Raw genomic sequence first — 12947 nt, 5'->3', positions numbered from 1 at the left:
ACACAGCCTGGTGGGGGCAGAACCAGAGCTCTGATGAGGTCCCCATGCCCTACTTCTCTTTACCCCTGGGTACTTCTAAATTATGCTAATTGCCTGTCCTTTTAATTTCAACTCAGTATCACGTTCCTCCCAGACAGAACCTTCCCAATAACCACACTCTTTCAGTCCTTATTATAAGCAGGAAGTCTTACTAATCATTGGGTGTCAATACTTTTTTCCCCCTTTTTCAAATCTAATTGAACATACCTTGCTAAGCCCTCGCTGCTGTTTAATTTGTGATGTGCCCTGGCCATCCCTTCCTCTACCTCCCTTCTTGGATGACAAAGGAGCTTCACGCAGTAAAGCATTTTTTCCCCTAAATAAAGTAATTGCACCACTGTGATCATGCCTGTACTACGCAGCTCCACGACACAGTTAGATTCCATCCACATTTCACGTTCACCTACCATTTTGCAAGTTTATACAAAGCCAGAGTCAAATGTCCTCTCTGGGAAAGGCCGACCCAGAAAAGGGGGTTTCAGGTTAGAAGAGAAAAGTGGAGACCGATCCTTTGAGATACATCTTAGTTCTAACACTGATGATATTGTTGTGCGTGAAGTCAGAGCGGTCTGACTTAGTCACATCGATTCTTTGCAACTGATTTAAAAAATTACCCAGTGAGCAGCGTGTGGGGGAAGAATGGCCTCAGAGCTTTTATGCGGAGAGACATTCTTCCAGCTGCTGTGACTATTAATACATGTGACTATTAATACATGTAGCAGATTATGGGCATGAAAAGCAGGGGGAAGAGGTGTCCCTTGCTGCATCTTGGCACTTTGTGAAGAATAAAAGCCTCTCCCTGAACAAAGCCCTTCCTGAGCAATACTCTGCCTCCCCGAGAGAAGGACTTGAACCTTGAGTCTCCGGTAAAACAGGTTCCCTGGTCCTGAGAGAGAAGCCAGGCACCCCTGAAGCAGCCCTCTGAAGTTCAGGGCCACAGGTGAGTCTCTGGGAGGGCTTCTCATATGATGAGCCGACCTCGCTCTCAAGGGGCACTTAAGCCCGCCCAGGAATGTTCTCCCCTGTGCCCCTCTGGCAGCCTCAGTAACAGATGAGCTAAATAATAGGTAACACATGTAAGAGTTTTTATAGTTTACAAAGTGCTTTTACATAGTCATTACAATGCAGGGCCTCTCCAACAGAGAGGGCCAGTCCCTTTCTGATTTTTGAAACAACAACTGTATTTTTAAAAGAATAAATTTGAAAACGGATTTTATAACTGTGTTTTTAATGTTTACACAAAGAAATTAGGGCCTTTAGCACATGCACATACATGCACGCACACACACACACACACACACACTGCCACCACCAGCAGTGCAATCCTTTCTGATTGTGCTACTGAGATGATAATCACAGAATATTAAAAATAATCATTTATAAGGCTCTTTGGGCAGTTTGGCTCCGCGATAGGGCACAAGTGTACAGTTGTAAGTAAGCTCACTGGCTTTTTCTTTCCGATCTCTGAGCACATCTCCAGGACTGTGGATATAGATTTGAGAATCTTCTAGAATGTGAGGCCATGTACCACCCAGTGGTCTCTTGTCCTCACTGTGATAGGCCAGTTCCAAGATGGCCATCCATCTGTGACTTCCTGCTCTGCTAAACTTCACAGATCCTGTTTCAGGGATGTACTCATGATCTAATGTTCTCAAATATACAGGCTCATGCTTAGGTAGGGAGAAATAGCCTTCTAAGCAGAAGTATGATATGAATGGCTTAATAAGCTCTTTGATGGCATGATAGCCATGACCAGTGGAAAGACCCAATCTCTTGTGTTGGGTGTCATTTTCAGAGGGATTCTAATCTTTGTATACCAACTTATATGATTTGGTCATAGAGTTGTAAGCTGAGAAATCATATGGTGCCTCTCAACCTTCACCTTCTGTGAAAATCACCCTTTGGATTTAATCACACTATTGTTGAGCGAGGCATCAAATAATCCAAGTAGAGATCAGAGACGATTTTCCCTCTCAAAGACAGACACAACTTAATATAATGCCCTACTTGGTGGCTGAGATCAGTTCTTTTTAAAGAGTCAAGAATCCTGAAGTTCCCTATAGAATCAGACCATTGGTTGTTTTATCAGTTACAGTACTTTGGCCATGAGTAAAAGAGATCTTTTCTCCAACTACCTTAAACAAAAAGGAAATGTGTTATCTCATTTAATAGAAAGTTTGGAGGTAAATTGAGCTACAAACAAAAGCAAATGGAGGATCCTGCTCTGTTCTTCAGCTGTTTTCTTGGTGCTGCCTTCCTCGCTGCGCCAGCGCTGAGCTGGGAGTTAAGTCATCAGGGTCGCTGGCATTTCTGCACATCTTGCAAACAGAGGTGCTCGCTGTCTTTGTTCTGAACTCTGTTTACAAAAAAAGAGTTTGTATAGTGAACAGCTTTGGAAGATAGATAGTGTCTGCCTCTGGCACGGAGAGCAGGCCTGCTAACCATCCATTATAAAAGATACAGGTTCCCGAAGCTCAGAATTCCGGCACACACATATCTCACCCAGGCCTTTTGGCACTTTCCTGAAGGAATCCAGGTTGGGGACCTGATGCAAATATGCTGATGTTAAGGCTGTTTGCTGTGCTATGATTAATAAAGTCTCCTATCTCTGACCCAGGAAGGAATCTTGTCTTGTCTTTCAGCATCTAGAAGACCATGGTAGTCTCGTTCTTCAGCTCGCAAAGGGGGTAAAAAACCACCATCAGCCGCTTCATGATGCATGTGTAATCCAGGTGGATTTGGGCACTGGCGTAACATGGCTGCCATTAGCACGGGGGCCACACACAGGCTTTTCTGTTCAAGGTCTGCAAGGAAGAGAGAAAATCTCTCCCGTAATTATAGAGTATTAACCTAGCCTTCATTCTGTTGGGGTTGAACTAGGTCACAAAACTGTTGCAGGGACAAAACAGTCCTGGAGAGAAGTTCAAGGGCTCGTTGCTTAAGCCTGGGATCCCGAACCAATCGTTGGCAAGGCCAGCTTGTCTTGAGTCACATGGAGGTGTGGGGACCGAAAGGAATCTGGATTCTGTTAGGAACGAGGAAAAAATGGAAACTGGCCACCAAGAGTCCTCTATCTACAGGACAGTTGTGATGGAGCTACCCATTCGCTATGTACTTCTGCATTCAGATTAACCCATGCTGCAGGAAATTTATGAACACAAACCCTCTCCTACCAGCATCACAGGGGGCTCTGCTGGTTGTGCTTTCTAGCTGCTCATATTTCAAGCCAATAGCTATGAGTTTAGACATTAAAGGATCTGGTTCAGATCATAAATGTTATACAAATCAACCAGTATGGATTAAATGCTGCCACAGTCTATAACCACTATACGAGGGTCATGATTCCAGGCTGGTTAATAGACTCTAATACACTAAATGGTTTTATGAAACCCTAGTCCAAAGGCATTCATCATAAGTGCGAAGTTGTACGTGGTCTTGTGGAAAAGCAGCGAGTCACAAGCAAGTCTGCCATTTGCTCATGGAGGGAGGTTGGAACGTAAGCTGCACGCTGACTTGGGTGGCCGTGCTTCCTAGGGACAGAGCTAAGCTGGCCTTTGATGGAAGGCAGTTAGTTCATAGGGATAAGTTCATGTTGGGAATCGGGGTTGTGCTGATGAGTATTGGAGTATTGGAATGCTTTGCCCATATGAAGGGTCATGGACTTTGGGCCAATGCCTCTTCTCCTATCCCCAAGCACAGACTAGAATGTACTTCTGGGAAGCTGCTCATAATATGTGCCCATGTTGGTTCCATAAGCTCAAGTCCTCCTTCAGGGAGCGTGTTTTTTTTTTTGTTTGTTTGTTTGTTTTCGTTTTTGTTTTTGTTTTTTTTTTTTGCCACTGGACTGAACTGGAGCTTGACAATGAAACTCAGTGCCCAGGAACATCCCAGCTATGTCACTTCCAGTCTGTAGGACCTTGGGGATGTTAGTTTCTTTCTTTGTGCTTATGCTGTCATTGTCCCTAAGTAGATGATTTCCAATAGGTCACAAGCTGCTGTGAATATTAAATAAGATAGTGTTTGTGAAAGAAAAATCTCTTAAAACTCTGTTTGGCCTGTGACAGAGACCCCATCACTGTTAGTTACTATTTAATTAAACCCAAAAAGCTATATACAAAATCAAGATAGTTTCATAATCAAATTCAGCACTTTTTTTTTTAATTTAGATGCTGTAAAATGCATATTCCCACCCCTTCCTTCAGCAAAATTGCCTCTTCAAAGTATCTCGTAGCCCTGAAAAAGACTTCACCTGTTTTGTTTTGTTTTGTTTTTAACCTGGGGGTCACTTCATAATAGGTTAATAGGTCACTTCATAATGATGTGAAGTAGGCAGAATAACAGATCCTCAAACGTATCTACTTCCCAATCCCTGCCACCTGTGAATATGTTCTCTTAAAGGCAAAGGGAGTTTGCAGATGCAATCAAGGGCCTTGAAAGGAGAGAATATTCTGGATTGTCCATATGGGGCCAATCTAATCACATAGGTCTTCAAAGTCAGATATCCTCTCCCAGCTGTGGTCAGAGGGGGGGACATGAGCATGAAAGAATGGTCAGAGAGACGCCATATTGTTGCTTTGGAGATGGAGGACGTGGGTATGAGCCAAGGAGTGTGGGCAGCCTCCAGTAGCCGGGAAAGACAAGGGAATTCATTTTCTCTCAGACTGGCATAGAGGAATGAAGCCCTCCCAACACCTTAATTCTAACCCAGTGTCACATTTCCAACCTATGGAATGGTAACATAATACATTTGTGTCGGTTCAAGCCCCTCACTAAGTTTGTGGTCATGTGTTACAGCAGCAGAAGAAAACGAATATACTGTGGAATAGGCCTTGTTCCCAATGCTTAACACATTTTATCTCATGCCATGTCATAAAGCCTCTGTAAGGTAAGTGCTATAGAAAATTAATACTTAGAAAGATTCAGTAAATTGTTCAAGATCTCACTGCTCAAGTCAGAGCTTGGACTTACCTCCAAAGGCTGCCAATTTCATTCTATATTGCTGGTAAAAGTCACCTTCTTGCCTCCTTGTTTAATTCCTCACAAAACTGAATTGTTAAAGGAATTCAATAAATAATTGGAAGCTTTAAATACACAAAATCGGGGCGCCTGGGTGGCTCAGTTGGCTGAGCGTCTGACTTTGGCTCAGGTCATGATCTCACAGTTCGTGGGTTTGAGCCCCGCATCGGGCTCTGTGCTGACAGCCAGCTCAGAGCCTGGAGCCTCCTTCAGATTATGTACTTCCTTCTCTCTCTGACCTTCTCCTGCTCACGGTGTCTCTCTCTCTCTCTCTCTCTCTCCCTCTCAGAAATAAATTTAAAAAAAAAACATTAAAAACATAAAAAAATACACGAAATCATGATGATTCCTTTGGACCACTGTTTGCATTTGCTGTGAAAATAACTTAGCAGCTTTGGCTAGGGTCCATCTTCTCTCAGTTCTTCTAAGAAACCTATAGCAAGTGTAGCGGAATCTCTTGAGTTATTGTTGGCCACCTATCTTAAGGGTGACCACACTTTAATGGAGAAGCTCTCACCTTAAAGAGAGGGCATAGCTGTAAATGGTGCCCAGAACTGTGATTTCAGTCACCTACCCATCTCAAGATTTGTAATGCATGCTTTTGGGCTCCACAATCAGCTTTTTTTTTTAAAGCTATTTTTTATTTTTTTAATTCATTTTTTAAATGTTTTTTAAAATTTATTCATGAGAGAGAGAGAGTGTGTGTGAACAGGGGAGGGTCAGAGAGAGAGGGAGACACAGAGTTGGAAGCAGGCTCCAGGCTCTGAGCTAGCTGTCAGCACAGAGCCCGACACGGGGCTCGAACCCACGAAGCGTGAGGTCACGACCTGAGCTGAAGTCGGATGCTTAACCGACTGAGACATCCAGGTCCCTCACAATTAGCTCTTTTAACTCATGGGAACATTCAGCAAAATTCCACCAAGTTCCTAAAGTTCCTAAGCATCATTGAGGCCTTTAAGTCTTTCACCATTGCAGTTTGATTTTCGTCTTTACCTTTTGTTCCTGACAAGCTCATTACCCTGAAAGCTCCCAGCCTCCTCCCCAACTAGCCAAAGAGTTTCTCATCCTGTCTCATGCTGTATCTTTAATAGGGAGCAAGTGCCTATGGTCTAATCCGTTCAGTTCAAAATTACCTCCNGGCAGTCAGCACAGAGCCCGACGCGGGGCTCGAACCCACGAACCGCGAGATCATGACCTAAGCGAGAGTTGGATGCTTAACCGACTAAGGCACCCAGGCACCCCAAAGCTCTTCTTTTTCTTAAGTGCTCAAGTTTCTCACCTGCTTCCCAACCCCTGCCAAATTAGACAAGGTTTCTAAGAGCAAGAACGATGGTGTGGTAGACAGAACCAGAGTCAATGCTGGGCAGATGGCAGCATACCAGCTCCATACCTGCCCGTTCATTCGTCTAGGTAGGAACTGGCCATGTAAATGAACCATCAGACGCTTGTAGGACATTGAGGGGGATCCCAGAAATAGACTAATCCCTAATCCCTGCTTTTGAGTTGTATCTCTGGAGGCCTAGAAGCAGATGTATGATTTGTATGGGAGGTCTCCCCTTTCCCACCTCAGGGCCCTATGTGGTTACAAAATCCCAGTAGCTACGTGCTCAGGCTTGCCACACTTCATGCCTTCATCACTCTTGAATTTCTGACATCTTCCCTCTCCATCTGCTGGTTCTTCTAGAATGACAGCTTTTCAGGAGCACCTGCCCAATCACTCAGGCCAGACTCGGGTAGGATTTGCCATATTCTGAGTGAGTTGAGAGTTTCAAAATGTTTGCTTTGTAAAACAGAGACTCTGTTCTACTTCATGTTGACTTCCTCACACATCAATCATGTTTTCTGGTAATAGCGTCATGGGAGGAATGTGATTTGATCATACACAGGGGTGATTAAGTCGCTGGACCTCTAGACCTCATTGGGGGGAGGCTGTTATGGCAAATGCTTACTTAATGACTAACTCATTTTGTTTTGTTCTGTTTTTTAACCACTTGAGCCTTGATACCACCAATGGGCAAAGGCATTGCCCACGTGGACAGTCAGGCTGAAGTGAAACACAGAAAGCCTGAGAGAGAAAAGTGAAAATGAACAGAATGTAAGCAGAGGAGGGATGTAAAGAGAAGGAGGCAGGGGTGGAGGAGACTCAGGGGAGCACCAAAAATGGAAAATAATGGGAAAATTGAGGTGTCCTAGGACAGAAAGGAAAAGGGGCAGGGAGGAGAATAGGAAAGAGGAATATGACAGTGATTAGGAAGAGGAGAGAGCTGTAGAACAGACTGGAGACGGGAAAATGAATGGGGATGAAAGTGAAGAAAGGCACAGAGAGTCGAACTAATCCTCTGTCCTAACACCTCCCCTCCCTGAACACTGAAACCTTCCTTATTCCAGAAGCTGTTGCACCAAGTCCAGAGCACTGGAGGAAGGAGAAAGTGAGGCAGTGTCAGGGAGAACGGTCCCAAGCAGGTCACTTGACCTATTATACTAATGATAGGAGCTGCCTCATGACCATCTGTAATGACGACGTTTTAAAACACCGTCTAACATTCAAAGAATCAAAAAGCAATTTAAATCATCACAAAAGGCTCTTGAAAAGATAAGGGGAATTGCCCTGTAGGACATTCATCCAGGAAGTCACACTAAACACTCCCTCCATCCTCCTAAATCCCACTTAGCTTCGCACATCTCCGGGTCCCTTTCCTCTGTCTCCTCCAGTAAACCGCATTCTCTCTGCCTGTCTGTGTTCTCCACACCTGCTTTCTGGTACTAATAGTAGTGACGCCACCTGGCCCAAAGCAGGTGCTCATTGATAGTTGCTAAGTGAAAAAAAAGTTGCTAAGTGAATAAATAAGAGCCGTAACAATAATAGCGTGTATTGGTCTCCGTTCTCTATTATAGAGGCCAATTAACCTCTTGGACCTTCTTTAAACTATTCCCTGCCTTCCTTATCCAAGTCCAGATGTTCCCATGAAAGCGCTAGAAACTAACAGATTCATGTTGACATACATCCCAAAGGCTGAGAAACAGGGAAGTGGGGAGGTCTGGGAGTAAGTTAAGTGATAAGACAGGACAGCTCAGTGGGTCTAAGTGGGACTTTGATTCCATGGAAATTCTATTGGAAGAGGCAAGTTGACCCTCCACAGACATTGCAAGGTAGCAAGATCTTTGGGCGTTTAGACTTTAGCTGCTCACTTCTTAAAACAAAACAACAAAACAAAACAAAACCCCTGCAATTTGGAGGCTTCTTCCTAAACAAGCTCCTCCCCTGGGAGATTTCTCATCCTGGTTCCCTAATTGTAGAAGCCATAGGCCTCAGGAGAAGGAGTCAAGGTGGCTGGTATGGCGTTGGGTGGTAGGAATGGGGAAGAAGTGAGGTATTTTAGCCGATAAGAAAGTGCAGACCATCTTGCCTCCTCCAAACATGCTGAAGTCTTGCTTGAGAAATGACCCCCTGTGCAGCCCAGTAATGATACCATGTCCCCAGACAGGATGTGAGAGCCAGGGGTGGCTGCCTGGGACAAAACCTTTAGTGGCTGCTCATACCAAGAGTCAATGAAGAGTCTCTAAGATGTAGGGAGAGCAAAACACCTGCCAACACAGAGCCATTCTTTTCACTCTTCCCCTCCCCCAATCTTCCCCTCCCCCGTAGGCATTCATATTGGTCTGGCTGGGAAGAGCTGGAGTGTGAGGACACAGAAAATGTGTCATCTTTCCCACGGAAGAATGGGTTTCAGTTTTCATTTCTTCAAAGAAAAAGCTCTCCTTGGAGTTGGAGGAAGCAGTATGGTCAGACACCGTGTCCCTCAGAGGAAGGTGCGTTTCAGAGTGGGTACAGCATATAGTTGAGGTTAGAGGATTTAGAGCCCCGCTGGATTGAGTTCCTGTGCACTGGGCAGGTAACCTGGCTCTTTGAGCCTCAGCTCCCACATCTGAGAAATGGGTTATCATCCAGCTTATGGGGCTGTTAAGAATAAAATAATGCACATAAAAAGTTTAGCCCACCGACATAGCTCAGTACATGTTAGCTATTATTGTTATGGTCCTTATTTATTCACTTAGCGAATATGAATAAGCACCTGCAATGGGCCAGGCGGTGTTGCTACTACTAGTAACAGAAAGCAGAGCCAGAGCATAAGATACGTATCCTTCCGCCAGCTCATGGTCAGTGACACGGAATGCCACATATATTTTACACGCTTTCCAAACCCCATTCCTGATCTGCCCTCTACGCACAGCCGGATTCTTTTTCTCTGTCTCTTTCTTCTTCTTTTTTCTCTCTCTCTGTTCCCTATGTCTTTCTCCCCCCTGCCCCAACCCCTGCTCTACTCCTTCTTTGCCACTTCCCATTATTTATTCCTTTCCATCAGACCCCCCAAATCTGCATGCATTCAAAAGAGACCAAACCTCAAAGCCACAAGGCAGTGAGTTCTGCCCAACTCATTTGTTGAGCACCTGCTGTGTGCAGGCCCTGGTGCTGTAGGTGGGGCCAGGACCCCCTGCACCCCCCCCTCCCCGGCCAGCTGAGGAGACAGATTTTGGACACAGGGTGAGAAGTGGTGACAAACAGGCTCATAGTAACTGAGGGAGACAGAGGACTGGTCTACAAGAACTTGTGACAAATGATCCGTTCATTGCAGAATATTTGAACTAGAAGTTCCCCCAGAGAACTTCCAGTATTTCCAAAGTGGGCTCTGCAGAACATTAATAAGGAGTCCATAAAACAATATTGTCAAATACGATCGGGAAACACTGAACTAAGAAAAGTTAATGGTTCTTTGCTGAGGGACTTCTCAGTTCTTAACTTGCTAAACTTCAGGAATCTCTAGGAGATGCTGAAATGCAGTGTTTCCCTCAAATTATTTAACTATAAAATTATATCCTCAGAGAGAATGCTTCAGATGAGGGTACCATGGAACATACTTTGGGAACTGATGTTCTGGTCAAACCCCACTCCTCGTACAGGTGGGGAAATTCCCTTTCTCGGAGACAAGGCGAAGTGACTTCCTCAAGCTCACCCCAGCATTTACTTATCTATACATACCAAGAAGTTCCAGTTCTTCAAGCGGACATATATAAAGGGCTTGTCTTTGGGCTGAAATAAAATTTTGCCCTTTTATGCTCACTCAGCCTCGTCCACTTCTGGCCACCATGCCCATCAAGCTTCATGACCAAAATGAATTTACTCAGAAGGTTCAGAGTAAAACAGAATGGAGTGAAAGTGGCAGGCAAGTAGGGGGGGGCACTCTGAAAGTGCGTTCCGTCTCCACTCGGCACTAGAGATTTGTTCTCATCTTTCCACGGGACATGTGGAACTTGACCTCTAGCGAAGATGGGCTCCATTGCCATTTGTCAATCCACAGCACAAGGCTGGTTCAGTGTGGTGCCCTTTGTAGCCTATGCTGCCCATGTTTTGCAGCCGCGGGAGGGGGCTGGGGGGATGAGGGAGCATGTGTATGGGAGCCAAGAGGGAGGGGTAAAGCCTGAAAAAGTGTCCCCAGAATAAGAAATATTCACACCTCCAGATGCCGCTAATCCTAAATTATAAATTCAGTTTTGGTATCATTGGCCAACATCGTGATGGGGACATCCTACATACATATATTAAAAACTCCTGAAATATAAGTACGAGTGAGTCAGACTACGGGTGCATGAGTGAGCTCGTGTGTGCGTGTGTGGCATATTTATGGAAATGAGGACCCAAAGCTTCAAACCGGAGGGGAGCACAGTTTGTTTGTACTGAGGGCGTCTTAATTTGGACCTGTCACTTTAAAACAAAACAACCAAAAGACTCTCGGCAACAAGGACGCACACATGCATTGATGGATGTACTTTTTAAAGATGTATACGTAAGCCTGTTAAGCCAACAATTCGAGCTCTAGGAATGGGTTTTTCAGACACACTGACAGATAAGAACAAAGGTACTTGAAGAAGGATGTCCATCGTTAACACTGTATGCAGTCAGCACAAAACGGAATATAGCCCAAAAGTCCATTTGATCAAAAACTTGATCACCTTATAAAGCGTGAGGAAGCTGTTTGATCTGATTTGGGAAGATCTCCAAGACACCTTACCAAGTGACAGGGGAGGTACAGGGCAACGTGCATCGGTCACTTTGATTTACGTATACATGCACGCACACATGCACAATTTTCATGTACGTACACACACGCTTGATTTACATATAAATACACACACACCCTATTTACATATACATACACTCACATGCACGCGCAGACACACATTTGTGTGTATATGGACAAAATTGAGAGGCTGCAAAGCAATCTTGGGTTCCAGAGAGGGGGTGTGGTGGCTGTAGATAGTGGGTCTGGGGAGAGAAGGACACAGGCTGGCCCTTCACCGGTTACCCTGCCGTATAGTGTGAACACATTTTAATGGTGTCCTCATGTTACTTCCTACAGGGGCCAGGTTTTCAACGCTGCCATCAGCACTCCCAAGGTGCCTTAGACTCACAGATGCCAATGGCTTCTTCCACGTGCTCCCACTACCCCGGGGACACTCGAAAACTCTTGTTAAAACAGTGGCAGGCATGAGGCGAGGCCAAGGCCGGGCTCTCGAATGCGCAGGGTGCGGGGGTCCACATACCCAGCATCTCACAGTTATTTCAGCTGCCCTGCCTGGTTCCACATGCTCCGCGAAGCATGGCGACAATTTGGCTCAGAATAACAGCTGCCGATTGAGGAACCTACGGGGGTAGCGTGGGGAGAGGGAGAGAAAAGTAAGATTTGGAGAGCTATTTTNACCTCACCTCTGTCTTAAATCTTCAGTGCAGCAAGCAAAGGTTTTCAAGGCTGCACCAACTGCTGATGCCCTCTAAGCCTTCGCATTCTGGCGCTGAGTGCACAGAACATACACATGAAAAGAAGTGGAGATTTAATTTAGAATTCGGACAAAAGGCCCAGACACATGGGTCCCCATGACAGTGTTGGGCTGGGGGGTGGGGTGGGCAGGCAGGGACAGCCCAGCCCGTGTCACTGGCCTCTGCATACAAGCTGCTCTGGGATTTTGATTGGGGGACTCGTTCTGATTTTAACAAGTTTGCCAAGAAGACCTTCATCTGGGCTGCATATGAGGCCCTGCTATTTTTAATATAAATGCAATGTTTTTAAATCCATCGACGGTGTCCTAAACCAGATTTGGTCGTAAGCAGCTGTGCTCAAATTGTAAAATCTCACCCTTGTGTCTGGTTTCACATCTGGTAACTCACAGCTAACAGTTACAACTCTCCAATAGTAATTAAATGTTTTCTTTAAAAGAAAAAAAAAACACCCACAATCATATATGGCGGAATGCATTATTAAGGGGTATTTTGATTCACAGCCACCATGATGAGGAAGAATCCAGCGAGGACTTTATAGGTAGTCGGGTACTTTTAGGTACTTTTTCTAAAGGTGTTGATCAAAATAAGTACATGTTACAAAAAGCAAAGGCAGTTTGCAACGGGGTGGATATTGAGTACCATTAAGGGACCATAATTGCTAGTGAGGAGAAAGCCTCCTCTTTGATGTCAACCGTGGCTTTTCTTTTTTGTTTCAGAAAGGAAGAAACTTCAAAAGCCGTAATTTCAGGACAATAAAGTACTCACATTAATATAGGTACCAACTTTAACTGTTCTTGAGCTCAGAAAAAAAAAAAAGCGTTCAGGGTGAGAATGTGGTGGGGTGAAGGAGAGAGAATACAAATGTTTTTCTGTTTCTTTCCTTACGCCATTTTAAATATGGATAAGTGACACCAAGTACGTTGATCGCTAACAACCTTTAGAAGCACTTGTAATGTCACTAGGTAAGAGCAGTTCATTGCCTACATTTTGAAATATGTAGTTTCGTCTTCTCATTCTATTTCACATCTATCGATACATCCTATTCAATTCTGATTCT

Source organism: Crocuta crocuta, unplaced genomic scaffold (genome assembly GCF_008692635.1).
Source record: "Crocuta crocuta isolate KB4526 unplaced genomic scaffold, BGI_CrCroc_1.0 scaffold124, whole genome shotgun sequence".
In the NCBI taxonomy this organism is placed as follows: Eukaryota; Metazoa; Chordata; class Mammalia; order Carnivora; family Hyaenidae; genus Crocuta; species Crocuta crocuta.
The sequence above is the reverse complement of the archived record's forward strand: the minus strand, read 5'-3'. Positions refer to the sequence as shown.